The sequence below is a fragment of the Motacilla alba genome, chromosome 1, assembly GCF_015832195.1.
Source record: "Motacilla alba alba isolate MOTALB_02 chromosome 1, Motacilla_alba_V1.0_pri, whole genome shotgun sequence".
Classification (NCBI taxonomy): domain Eukaryota; kingdom Metazoa; phylum Chordata; class Aves; order Passeriformes; family Motacillidae; genus Motacilla; species Motacilla alba.
Genome location: NC_052016.1, coordinates 40,303,166 through 40,316,945, shown reverse-complemented (window position 1 = coordinate 40,316,945; position 13,780 = coordinate 40,303,166). Strand labels below are relative to the sequence as shown.

Genomic DNA, 13,780 nt, shown 5'->3' with positions numbered 1-13,780 from the left:
ATGCTGCAATGCTAGAGGATTATAAAAAGGGATGTTGTGACTTTGGTCTGTATGTGCAGTGTCGTCATTGCTTTGTCCATAGGGAGGTGATTTTCTTGCTGTACAGCAGTGATGAGATTGCACCTTGAATATAGTGATGGATGTTGACAAATTGAAGGGAATTCCAAGAACAGCAGCAAAAATCATTAAGGGGCTGAACAACCTGACTCGGTAGGAAACAGAAAGTCATGCTCTCAGAGGATAAAGGGAAAAGATTGTTTCTCTTATACCAAGGTGACAAAGACAGGCATGATGGTATTATGTTAAACAAAAGAAAATTTGAGCTGCAAAGCAGGAAGAAATTCCTGCTGGAGTGTGACTAAGAAATTGCTCACGTATATGGTCAACTGTTTACACTGATAGAAGGAGATATGAGGAGGAAAAGTTGAACAGAACTTAATTTGTTGTGGCATTTGTGCAGTTACCTCTTTTAAATTTAAATGAAATCAAAACCTGTGTTTTCAAATTGTGCATTTTGTGCATCTGATGACCTGAGGTATCCTGCAAGTATCTGGTTTGTTGCTGGTTGTATTAGACATACAATTATGACTTTGCATGAAGTTATTTTCTGAACTTCCCTGGGAAATAAACATTAACATTAATACCTTGTGATTTTCTGCCACCTTCTACTGGTGTTTCAACACAGTGGTTTTTGAATTGATTTCAGCCTTTTAGCTGATGAGCTACGTGTGTACGTTCTTCTGTTCAACAGAATAAGTTAATGTTTATCCAGCCTTGTACAGGCTTTTTCACTGGTACCATTTTGTATTGTTGATAACGCAGTGGTGATATGGTCTTCCAAAGAGAAAGTGTTTTAATGTGCAAAATGCTTTGTAAATACCAGAACTCATAGCACAGGACAGGTTGAGTGGCTTTGAGAAACTTGGTCTAGTGGAAGGTAGTGGAAGGTGGCAGAAAGGTTGGAACTGGCTGATCTTTATGGTCCCTTCCAACCCAAGCCATTCGAGGACTTTATGGTTTCCTGAGAACCATCAAGAACAGGGTAGAAATTGCTGATTTAAAATGCTTTCCTGTGTGGGTCTTTCTGACACCAAAATTCTATAAATACACAAATAGAAAAATATTCAACATGCCTAAGTTGAGCATTGCAAGAAGGTGGCATTTACTGAACAAAAATGCACCAATGTTTAAAATTGTAAGGAAGCAGTGAGCATTGAAAAGAAATTAAAGTCTCTGTCAGTTGCCCTGAGCTCAAATGCCTTTCTAATGCATAATGTATTTTGGATTGTGTAGGGATGTATAGCATAGAGTACTTAAAGACTACTTGCTCAGAGGTTTCACTAAAAAAAGAATTTAGTCAATTAACTACAGAAGATTTCAAACCACTGAGTTTTCAACCATTTGAGTAGGAGACTTCATCAGATGCTCCATAGAAGAGGGGAAATTGCAGTGTCAGGGGTATGGGTTAGTAAGTTTTTTCTAGCCATCATTACAATTATCTTGTGATGAGACTTTTTCACCACATTCCATTCATATTGGACTCCCTACACAACTAGAGTGTATGGCAAATAATAGAGGAATCTTATTTCTTTTGCTATTTAGCTCTGAAAAATTAATGGTGATTAACTTAAAATTAGTTAACTAGGAAAGAGAATCTTAATGCTGTTAGAACTTTAAACTGTGGAATATTCATTCTTTTTTTATCTCATAATCTGTTAATCTGCTTTAATTCTTATAGGTAATGATAGTTATTATTTTCTCATTATTTTCACTGCCTCCTTCCTTCCCCTTGTCAACTTAATCAGTTTCTTTAAGAATAAATAAACTCATTTCTGTGGGCATTTCTGAAGTGTGTATTTGAGAGAATCATCAGATGAATGTCTGCCACATCATAAATTTTAGGTGTAAGCATCTCAGGAATTTCTTTACCCCACTACCATATGTAGGGCTGGAATCTGGATCTGATCTGGAAGGGAATGAGGCAAAGGATGAGCATCTGCTGTACAAGTCCTCTTGCAGTCACACAAGCAGTAACTAGGGTGCACTGGGCAATGCCCTGAAATGCTTGCCAGCCTCTTGCACCTTATAGTAAATCTGCTCCTTTACAAAGAGATCCCATGGTTAAAGGACTTTGATTCACAGGATTCTGGCATAAGCTGAGTTGGAAGGGGCCCACAGGGATCACTGAGTCCAGCTGCTGGCCCTGCTCAGCACCATTCCCAAGAGTCGCACACATTCCTTACAGAATTGTGCAAACACTTGTTGAACTCTGTGAGGCTGGGGCTGTGACCACTTCCCTGGGGAGCCTGTGACAGTGCCCAGCCACCCTCTGGGTGAAGAACCTGTTTCTTATATCCAACCTACACCTCTGCTGACAGAGCTTCAAGCCATTCTCTTCGGTTCTGTCACTAGTCACCACAGAGAAGAGATCAGTGTTTGTCCCTCTTCTCCTCACAAGAAAGTTATAGACTGCAATGAGTTAAATTCAAGTTCTAGCAGTCTTCATGTAAATCTGCTCTGTACTTTTCAGTGTACTGTCCTTATTTACTCGAGGATTTACTATAAAAAGGTGTTTCTGAAATTCATTAGCTTATATTTTAACTGAAAATCTTTTACTTAATTCTAAGAGAAGGAACAAGAGGCTGTGCACAGAGTGTGCAAAGGGGTTCTGCAGCCAAGATGACTAGGACACATTTAGTGGACCTCTTTCATTAGCTGTGAAGGTTATATCCCATTGACTTTTGTGGCACTGCACCAACATTATTTAAAGCACAATTTGTTCCAGTAAAGTTGGATTTCGTCTCCTGTTGCAGTCATTCTAGCTTCTGAGCCCCTTAGTAGTGTGAAGAAGTATCAAAGTTTTGCTGGTGTGATTGGTTGTGATTTAAGATTCTTTGTGCATTTACTTTCTGGTTCATAAATGACTATTCAAGGAAGGCAACATAGGAAAGGTTCTTTGATTTCATTCATTTGATTATGGCTTGATTCCATGCCATGGTAATTTCTAAAGAAATGTTTTCACACATTCTACATGTCTCAAAATGTTTAACTTAAAAACATTTCCTGCATTTTGCAATTCGAAAGGTATTTTACATTCAATGATCTTGGAAGTCTTTTTTCCCCTAAATGATTCTATGAATCTATATCTAGGCTCCCTCTCGGTTCTGGTTAGACTTAACTCCAGAATTAGGTTTCACATGTAAGACAAACATATTCAGGTGGAATACAGGAGAAGTAATGACTTTTCATAAATTTAGCCCAGTCAACTGTAGCTAAAATGCAGTTTGTTTTACAAAAAGTAAGATAGTTCTTTCACCAGAAAAGGCCAATTTATGCAGTTGTTGGGCTCTGGTAACAAGAAGGACATTTTGATGCTCTGGTTTTCTATCTCCTAGGGCATATCTCTGCCCCATGTCTCTTTACTGTAGAATTGTAGAAATGCTAGCACCTTGTATACTCATAGTCAAATGCCATATGGGACCTCTTAACATTAATTGAAAACCTTATTAATATATTTTTTAATGGCACAGGAATTCAACTGAATGTCACTGCTAAAGAAATTTAAGTCTTGACACACACCAAGTAGCCTTAAAAAAATCTAGTAACTGTGAGTTCAAAACATTGTTGTTATCCAGTGCCAGAAAAGCAGTGCTGCCTATTATATTTAGATACAGACAGATTGAACTCTTGTAGCTGAACCAGCACTATGTGGTTTGGTCCCCTAGTTGAAGAGGTAGACCAGCTCCTGTTTTTGTTGTTGTCATTGCAACATTAACCTCCAGGAGGTTTTGTTTTATTGCTGGCCTATTCCCCAGATGACTGTTTTCAAGTGGAAGGGGAGGTAAATCTGACAAGAAGGCAATAATTCATAGAGAAAATGACAGCAATAATGAAATGCTGCAGTGGTGGAAAGATTTGCTCAGCAGAAATGTGCAGCCTGGCTCACCTGCTGGAAGTTCATTGTCTTCAATGTGTCCCCTCCAGACATGACTTTGGCCCAGTGTATTTTTTTAAGCATGAGAACACTTTGCTATTTCAAAGGTCTCACTTATTTGTAACATTGACCCGAATGTAAACAATTGTTATGTGAATCAGATTGTAATATCTAATGAGCCAAATGCTGTAATACGAACATGCTGCCTGGGGAATTGCACTGTGTCTTGCTGGTTTGCATGGGTTGGTCTTCTGGCAAAGTCACAGGAAAATGAGAAGAACATTTCCATAACAAGGACCAAGGACTTAAGTAAACTTGGCTTTCTCTGTCAGGTCATTCACTCTAAGGAAATAGGTAGAGGGCAATAATTCTTCCATGAAACCAGGTAGCAACCTTTTAATAAGCATCATTAAGTCTTTAGGTTGAAATAAGAGGCTATCCACCCTTTTATCCCATATTGTATTGCCCAAATTCCGCTTTGCCGTCCTCACTGTGGTTAGATGAAAGCCCCCTGTTTTCATATCGATCACTAAAAGCACTTTCCCCTTGTACCAGTTCACTGCATCACTTCTAAATGCAGTTCATCTGATCTCTTTTTCTTTGGCTGCCGCTCATTCAGGGCTACAAAACCTGTATTTTCAGGCAGGTCTTGGAACCAAATGATCATATTTCTTACCTCATTCCAAGGGATAACATTAGGATCTTTGTTTAGGTGGGATTCAGAATAAAAATAAAGCTCTTTTTGCTTTCCCATGCATGCCCACACACGTGCACACCCATATGTATATACACCACTCTTTTCTTCACAAGGGTTATTTGAACCCAGAACAGTAGACATCTGTGTATGTTTGTGCTTATTTCTTTTCAGTAACACACTTTCCAAATGCTAGCTGCTGAGGGAGTGTAACCGCACTGAAATGTTAACCCATGTACAACCTAAACTCTGCAGGGCTGGGGGTTGAATGATTCTTGGAATTATTCTTTCTCATTGGCAAAGAAATGTTTCTCTTTGACAAGGAAATTATTCAGGCAACAAAGTTTTTGGCTTAGGAGTTATGAAGAATTTACTTGTAAACAGCTCTATGCTTATGTTGCACTGTTTGCCTTCAGTAACTTGCATGTAGCTGTAGATCTTCTTTTCACATGCAATTTCTGTATGCATGGAATTTTACAAGCATGAGACTTAGTGGAGCACTTCTATGTCTGTTTTTTCTTCTTCTCTTTTATCCCTGCCACACGAGCACAAAAAAAAATCCATATTCTAGCTTGAAGTACAACCATCCACAGTGATAAGAGCCAGCTTCACATGCCAGATAGATTGGAAAATCAGACTAACATTTTAGGGGACTGTTCCTGCACTAAAGTGAAATGACAGCTGTAGACCCACATAACAGGCTGGATTTTATGAATGCACATCAGCACAGCAGCTGCGTGTTCAAAATATCAGTGTTCAAAGCAGTCTGCAAGCTGCAAGGTAAAAAAAAGAAATACAAAAAACAAAACCAAATACATAGAAAAATTGTTTTTTTTAAATAATATGACCTTTCCATAGTCTGAATCTGACCAGTCATAAGCAGTAATTTCCCCCATATTGTTTACATTAATATTCCCCATTTAGTGTTCCCCAGCTTTATTTTATGGTGACGCAGGCAACACTTTCTCTGTTTTTCCTTGTGAGCAAGCACATTTTAATATTTGTCTGTTACCTTGGATTACATTGTCAGTAAATGAGAACACTAACTCCTGGCCAGTCTTCACCCTCCCTTCCCTTCTCTTCCCACAAGATTTAATTGATCAGTTTCATCATATTCAGCTTAACCTTATGCAAGAATATGAAACAGCATATGGTTTTCATCTCAGAAAGATAATTAACCCCCAGGTGATTTCAGCCAAGTGGCAAGAAAAAAAATATAGTGGCGTTGTTTTTGGAAGGGACAAGAGAAGGAGGAAGCAGGGAAGTTATGTCACCTCTGGTAGCTTTTTGAACTTTGAGCCCTGAAATCTCAGTTTTGATGAACACACTCAATTCACTCATTATGAGAAAACTGAAGCATATCTCAGGGTCCTCTGATCATGAAATTGATTCCCTAGGGCATCAGTGTGCACACTGCTTCCTACACCAGCTAGCCCAGTTGCTTATTCAGTGAAGAACTCTTACTCTTGTTGGCAGATCACAGAAGCACCACCTCTCCCAATCAGTGTTTGCATTTAGAGAGTTAGTATTGTTCCTGTCTTCCCTTCATTCCTCTAGGGAGACTAACTCCATGGTATTCCATTGGACCCTCACTAAAAATTGTTTTAGTTGGTTTCCTCTTCCCATTGTCAAGTTATAAATTAGTTCTTATGTTCGTTCCCTCTATTTTATGCTTTTCTTTCTGTGACATTGCGTCTGTGCTACACTGGCTGATGTATGATAGGAGAAGGGCTGTTACATTTGTACATCAAGTCCTATATCCGTAGTTTGCCCTACCGAGTCAGAAAATATTTGTAGGCTTTACATCTGATGAAAGTCATCTTCTGAAATGCAGTGCAGAAGAATCTTCCTGAGTCTGAAGACGGATTAGCTGCAATGATCTTTGCTATGATTAATTTCTTTTGTAGAAGGAAGAAGCTCCACACATTTGGGTCAGGTTTACCGTTGCTTAACAAGAACTGTGAATCATGTCAGTGCATTGTAGCTGCAGCATGGAAAATTTTGAGCAGGAGCTGAGGTACTGGAAAATTTTCAGGGGAGTTAAGAAATAAATTAATAGCAAGAAGCAAATACCTAAATGCTTCCTCCTTAGTCTGCCACCAACCTCAGGAAGGAAAGATGCAGAAAAACCCCACATTTTTCTTTAAAAAGTTTAAATGGGAGACAGAACTCCAGGTGTATCACTTGCCTGCTAAGGATAGGATGACATGAAATATGAAGCTGTCAAGCAGAGAGCAGAACTGATCAAAATCTGACAAGTCTAACATATTGAGCCTAACAGTTTTGACTCCCTCCTCTCCAGTCCCACCAGCCAGGCTTACAACTCAAGTGTTTATGCAGAACTGGACCATCAGCAGCCACCCCTCTCCCATGAAATGGTCCTCACCAAATGCTGTGGAATGGCAAATGTTTAGTCCTGGAGACCCATGCTGAAACGAGACCTACTTGGTAGCATGTTTTTTTCAGACATTACTTCATTCAAAATCATACATTCTCATTACTCCCACTTACTCTCACTGGGTCTCCTGCTGGAAGAGACAGTTCCTCCTGCTGGAGGCCTGGGAGGGACAATTCTTATAAGTCAGTCCTCCAGCTACCAAAAAGTCACAGAGACAAGGTGGTATATTCTGTCCTACACCAGGTGATTGCTCTTATATCTCTTTGTAAAAGCGTTCCACACCCATTTGCTAGATTTATTTCCATCTTGAAGACTGAACATGTTTGAATGAGTGAGTCCTGGCAAGCATTTCAAGCACCTGCCTTGCTTCTGGCTGAATGCTGAGCATTCATACAGTTGGGCTGTTGCATGGTGTCTTTCAGGCTCTGAAATCTGGGATCTGTTGAGATGGTTCTCCTGCAGCTCCATGGGATGCTCCTTTTGTCACCAACCATCTGCCAGTTCCTTTGGCTGTGCAGGTATAAAGTGTGCATGCCAGCCTCACTGGTGTCAGCACTGAAAATTCCCCAGTACTGTGTGCAAACAGAAGGCTCTGTTCCAAGTGTGAGGAAATACTGTATCATTCTGAGGAAAACTCCCCATGCCCCTTGGGGGAGAAAGAAAAAAACAATTCTCCTTCTTGTCAAGAAGGTGGTACAAGGATGGGGAAAATGTCATTTATATTAGGATGAACACATAATTAGCTAACAAGCTATATGGAGAGGTGTGTTGATAATATCAAAATTTGTGTATATCAAGTGCAGGCAAGGTAGCAACATGTGACCACAAGGCAGAAATTGTGTTGGCAAGATGGACTTGACCCAGAGGATCCTCTTTGAGTTCCATGGAGTATTACAGTATTACTTTTAAGCTCTTTCTTCAATGAAATGGGTCACAGAACCATTTATTGGCAACTCAAGAAGTAGGTGAAAGCCAGTTTTGAAGGAAACACTTTGTTTCTACTAGTTTTAACATGCAGTCAGTATTCCAGTAAAATTATCTGTGTTTTACTTTCCCCATTCTCATGCAGAGATATTGGAGTGTGTCACTGCTTTTGTACTGTCCGTGGTGACGATGATGACGCGCAAACAGTGTGCCTGGAATCATACTAAATATTTGCATAGCAACTGTGCTAAATAGGGTCTTCTGTTTTGCAGAAGAGTTCACTTAACTGCTGGGGAATTCTGCAGGTACCATACCAAACCACGGGTGGCCACGGGTTACTTCACATTCTCAGCTGCATGCAAGAAAATTGGCATGAGGGTCTCCTAGGATTATATTCCTCTTTGCATGGTTAAATAGCTGGAAGCAGTAGCCAGTTACAAGTATTTTGACTTTTGTATGAGTACATGGAAGAGCCCAGAACAGAAACTGAGGAATTGACTTCTGTGGCTTCATATCATGGACTCAGAACTACAGAATGTCGCAGAAGCTTGAAGGGAGCTTGGATATCATCTAGTCCAACACACAGTGCTCAAAGCAGTGTCAGCCACAAGAGCCCAGGGATGTGTCCACTCACATTTTGAATATTGCCGAGGATGGAGTCTCCACAGCCTTTCTAGATAAACTGTTCCAGTGTTCAAGCACTCTTGCCCCAGTCCAGAAGCTTTACAGGACTAATGTGTTTTTGTTTCTCTGTTGTTGATTCTTTAATAGAGAAGACACATCTGTATAGAATGATAATGTTTAGTCAGTAGACCAAAAAGCTCTCTTTGCCAGCCTAACAGGTTACCAAGCCTGAGTCAGGGAAGTATTCATAAATAATTGAGTTTTCTCAGATGAAGCAGTGTGACCCTTGGCCTCAGTATTATTTATCTTTTTTAATAAAGGGTGTTCTAGGGGGACATTCAGAATCAAGAAGAGTTTTGTTAATGCTGAAGGACGGTACTGGTATCATAGCCAATTAATGTGCCGGTTCCTACTGATGATAAATGTGTCTGTCGTCTGTTCATCTGGCATTGAGCCTTGAGCCTTACATAATCATTTGTGGCTATACCCAAGGGTTTTGATAGTTAATGTTTCAGCTTTTACAGGTCATCAGAATTTTTCAAGAAAGATAGATTTAGTAAATGGTAGTCTGTAGTAATCTGGAGGTAGAAACAAAACAGTATGCGGAGGAGAAGGTCTGTAAAATGGGCCAAAACTCATCTGAGGAAGAATCTTTTCAGTTCTATTTCAAAGTTTAGGGATAGAAAGAAGGAACAGTGTGACAAAAGAAAAATGCACCAAAGGAGCACTGGTGAATCCTGGCTGGCTTAGCCTTCATGGGTTAATAGATAATTTGAAACTGCTGTTTTCAGTGGCTCTGAAATTGCAGGAAGTGGTTTGAGGCCAAGAGGGAATAATGACTCCAGGAGACATAATTTCTAGGGAGGAACTGAGGTCCTGCAATTCTGCTTTGGAGGAAACACAAGCCACAGAATGAAATTCCTTGCAATTTCAAGGTTAGTAGAGAAGCTGATGGCTGGAAGAGAGAAATCTGAGGAGGGAAGCAGAAAATATGAAATTATCTCTGTGTGTCTATGTATGTGCAATGTTGTGCCCCATTGCCAAGCCTTTTCTCCTTTAGCCAAGAATCTGAGCTGAAAACCCCTTTTGTAACGTCCTTCCAAAATGCACCATAGCTCTCCAATTCCAAGTATTCATGTTAGTTCAACATGGAAGCATTGGGATATGGGTTTTGAAATGTTTTAATGATTATTGTCCTCAGATAGATAATGGACAGGCAGAAGTTAGAGTGAGGGAGGGAAGGAGGGGGAGGGGAGAGAGAGGGAGAAAGAGGCTCTGCTCATTTGACATTTCTCCAGATAAGAAAACAGTGGTGGCCAGGCACAACTTGCACCACTCTCTTTGCTACTTCTGATGGTTTTCTATCAAAAGACTTACATCTAAGAATCACGGAAGAAGAGAAAAGCATGTCTTTACAGATTGATCCCACCAAAGCGGCAGAGGCACAAGAGTTAGCTCAGTCTAAATTTAATCTGCCAGTCTCCCTGGAGTCAGTGGAGAGAGGCACCTTCACAGGGCAATTCAGAGGAGGAATCTGACTGCAAGGGCAGCATTAACCTTTATGACTGTTCTGCTTTTGCCAAGAGTCAATGGGATCAATTCATAGCTGAGTGGAGAAGACTTATACTGGCTAAGAAGCAGTCCCAGTATCAATAAAACTACCACAGTGTGTTCTCTGTATCACAGAACTGCCATATGTCTCCACTTATGGGGATTGGGTATGGGGCTGTGGAGGGAATTGCTTTTCTGGGCAGGTTAATGTAACAAAAAGTGAACCGCTCTGCAGCCATTAATCTCCCTAAAGCCCATAGTCGCAGTCCTCCTGTGCTGTACTCTGTGCTGTGCCTTGTTATGGAGTCTTTAAACACCTCAGCTAAAGAGAGAGAAAGTAATTTAAAAAGAAAACACAGCTTTGGCTCCATTAGTTGGATTTTTGGAGAAGTAAGGTTCCTCTTGGGTTAAACTTCTTAGACTTTTCTAATTTTCCTTATATTGCATTACAAAGGCCAAGTGCTATTGAGTAGACACCCAAAAAGAATACCCAGCATTAGAATATTTAATAAATCAAGATAAACTAAGGTACGTAAAATTATGAGTTTTAAGTATTAGAGCATTTTATTTTTTGTTTTGTTTTTATTTTTCCTGTTTCCAATTTAGTAATAAAAATGGGATAGTCACGATCGTATTTTTAATAATAATTTAACTTACAGTACTTTAGGAACTACAGCTTCAAGAAGAAAACATAAATGAATGCTTATGGTATAAAACCTCCTTTTATTTAATACCTCAGAGGTTTGGTGGAGGGTTATTTGGGTCTTTTTTATCATCCAGAGGTATCCAATAACAATTTTATTTATTTTAATTATGTCTGGAATATACTGCTCATTGTAAACAAAACACATAGTTATATAACGTGCATATTTTAGCTCAGGGATTTGAAGCAGTCTACTGGGCTAGGGCACATGCTCTATATTTCCATTTATTTTCTCACTGAAGTTTTTCAGGACTTCTGAGAGCCCTTTGAATAATCTCAACTTTCTGTTGTGATTTTTTTCTTTTCCTTATCAAAATAAAATTATAAGTACATTTGCAAAGCTCTTGATGGAGTGAAGAGTTACTGTTTCTGATAGTTGCTTCAGTGCTGTACATCAATATACTGCTACTTACATCAGCCAGGCTACTATTTACCCCAGCTTGAACATCTCCTCCCTCAGTTCCAATATTAACTCAGTTAAAAATAGTAGTTTTATATTTAAACCTCTGCTTCCTGAAGTGACAGTAGGTGGGCCAACTTGTAACATGATCAACATTTACAGCATTATCTCTACTGGAATACATTTATGTCAGCCCCTAACAAACAAAACAGTATAGCTTTCTGGAATCCCACTGCTTTAAATTTACAAATTTTTACACTGCTTTAATTTTTAAAATTCATTAATTAAAAAAACTTAGAGACATTTGAGATGCCCCAAGCCATTTTAGATGCCCAGGCTTATTTAAGAGGCTGGAAGAGAAGATGCAGGATTTGCAAGAAACCCCCGTCTTTCTGGACAGCCGCTGAAGGACGGTCAGAATAACAAGGGCATCTCTAGTTGCACTGGACAGTTTTATACGGACAGCTGAACTGGGTTACGTCTTGCATCTGCAGTCACAACTTTTCAAGCTATTTTTTGAGAGCGCTGAGGGGCATGCTAACTGTGACCTATCAGAAACTGTTGGTCCTTAGCAAGATTACTCGCTCATTTTCTCTGCTGTGCCACGCATTATATTAGTGAGTGTTGTTACTAAACACAGTGACATTATCCAGTGTGTCTCATGGTAAATATAGATTCAAGTACCTCTAAAATTGAGAGTTGTCTTCAAGTCTCCATTAAATATAGACCTGCTAAAAAAGTGCCCAGGACGTTACTGAGTGAAGGTGTCTGAGCAATATGCAGTAAGGGACTGAGATGGTAATTTTGATAATGTATGTTGAAACAGTTTGATTCATCCGGGTGTCAGACATAGGAGTGTCTCTCCTAAATTTCTTTATAATCTGCAAAAACCTACAGTATTTTAGTGATATTTTAAAATAATGAAATATGCTTTATTACCAACATTAAGCATAAAATATAGACAGAAAAGGAAGAAAAAATTCAGTTAGAAAGTTTGTCCCATGAAAAATATACTGCCTCTTTCACCATTCTTAAACTTGTGTGCATGCTAACTTAGGTCCAGTTTCATTCCATTTAGCTTGAAGCACCTCACATTTGATATACTGCTTATCTAGCCTTTGAGGCCACATCTAATGCATGAAGCCACCAATGGATAGTGATATGGTGTGCATATCTTGGGTAGGAACAAGCCTGGAACATGTTATAACTATTCCTGGGGAAATCAAAGCGTGGGAAGGAAGTGTGGTCATGGCCGGCCTGTAGATATGGAGGTAGATACCCATTTATCCATATCAATACAGACATTAAAGACAGGTACCAATTACTGTCTGATGTGATGGCCTGGCTTCTGATGGAGGTACTCTGGCAGATAGAGGGAATCTGAGTCTTAGAATCCTGACAGCTGCCATGCAAACAACCTTTACAAATCCATGCCAGTCTTGTCTGACACTCAACACCTGGCTCCTTTTCTGTAGTGAGGATGGCTGGACCATTGCAGTGGCGCACTGATTTTTGTGGATGGTGATCACAAAAAGGGAGTTGAGAAGAGACCACCCGAGTTATTCTGACACATGACTTCAGTGCTTTCTATTCTTAGACAGATGAGGATCTGAAATATGTAAGTATACTATCATTGCTTTTTAGATTTATTTGTAAAGATGAGTCAAAGAAGTAAAACTCTTAATCTGTCATGGGTGTGGTATTTAGACATTTATAATTTTCTTTTGATGTGTGTTTGTATTGGAGTTGGTAAATCAAGATTGTCCTCATGATGTTTTAAGCACCGTTATTTGTCTCCGTCCTTTTTTTCTTTTTAAGAAATGAAAAAGCAAAAACCATGAAATTATATTTGCAGTGTCATTTTAAATTTATTGTCTAATAAATAATGATCACTTGGAAAATCCATTTTTTCCTGTGTTGTTAACAAGAGGTTTAACCAAAGTGATTGAATCAAAATGAGAAATGATCCCAGGTTCCTGAAGCTTGAATAAATTATATTGCCAGTGTTAATATGCTGGTCTGGAGGTTCATTTGAAGTATCAGAAATAACCTAAATATAATTTCATGGCAGGTCGTATACTAGTTGGCATAATTTATTCCTTACCACACAACCTCCATTCCCTGTCTTTTACCAGCATTTCCAACTCACCAAATACCGACCAACACAGCTATTTACTCCTGGACACTCCCAGTTCAAGTAAAAATAACACTTCTTTTTTTTCCCCACCAAATAAATTCTGTATTAAAGTACAACTTTATCTTGACTCCCACCAACACTTTTGTTGAATGAGCGCAACCAAAATATCATGTGGATATACTATTTCTGATTAATCTAATAATGTTGCATAAGATGCCTTTAAGATCTCTATTGTCTCCCATAAAAAATGTTTGTGTGTTGTGGTGTGATGTCATAGTTTGCCTCAGATATCCTGGGTTTCTCCCTGAAGATTCCTTCCTCAGGTGTGTCAATCACCTCTCTATTCCCCACCTTGACCCCTGCTAAGTACTGTCTGTCAATCCTGGAATTCCAGAAGGGCGTTGAGTGATTGGGC

The 13,780-nt window shown here is 39.3% G+C and overlaps 1 protein-coding gene across 19 annotated transcripts in view; it reads left to right on the top strand.

Moving 5' to 3' along the window:
- The window catches only part of TENM4 (teneurin transmembrane protein 4), a 1,547,018-nt gene that overhangs the window by 1,029,036 nt on the left and 504,202 nt on the right, over positions 1-13,780 (top strand). For 18 of the 19 annotated variants that reach the window (XM_038158275.1, XM_038158258.1, XM_038158266.1 and 15 more), the window contains one exon: positions 12,704-12,846. The exons of the other annotated variant lie outside the window; for it this stretch is intronic. The gene's annotated coding sequence lies outside the window, so the exon portion shown is untranslated. The remainder of the gene's footprint in view (positions 1-12,703; positions 12,847-13,780) is intronic. 19 annotated transcript variants of the gene reach the window in all.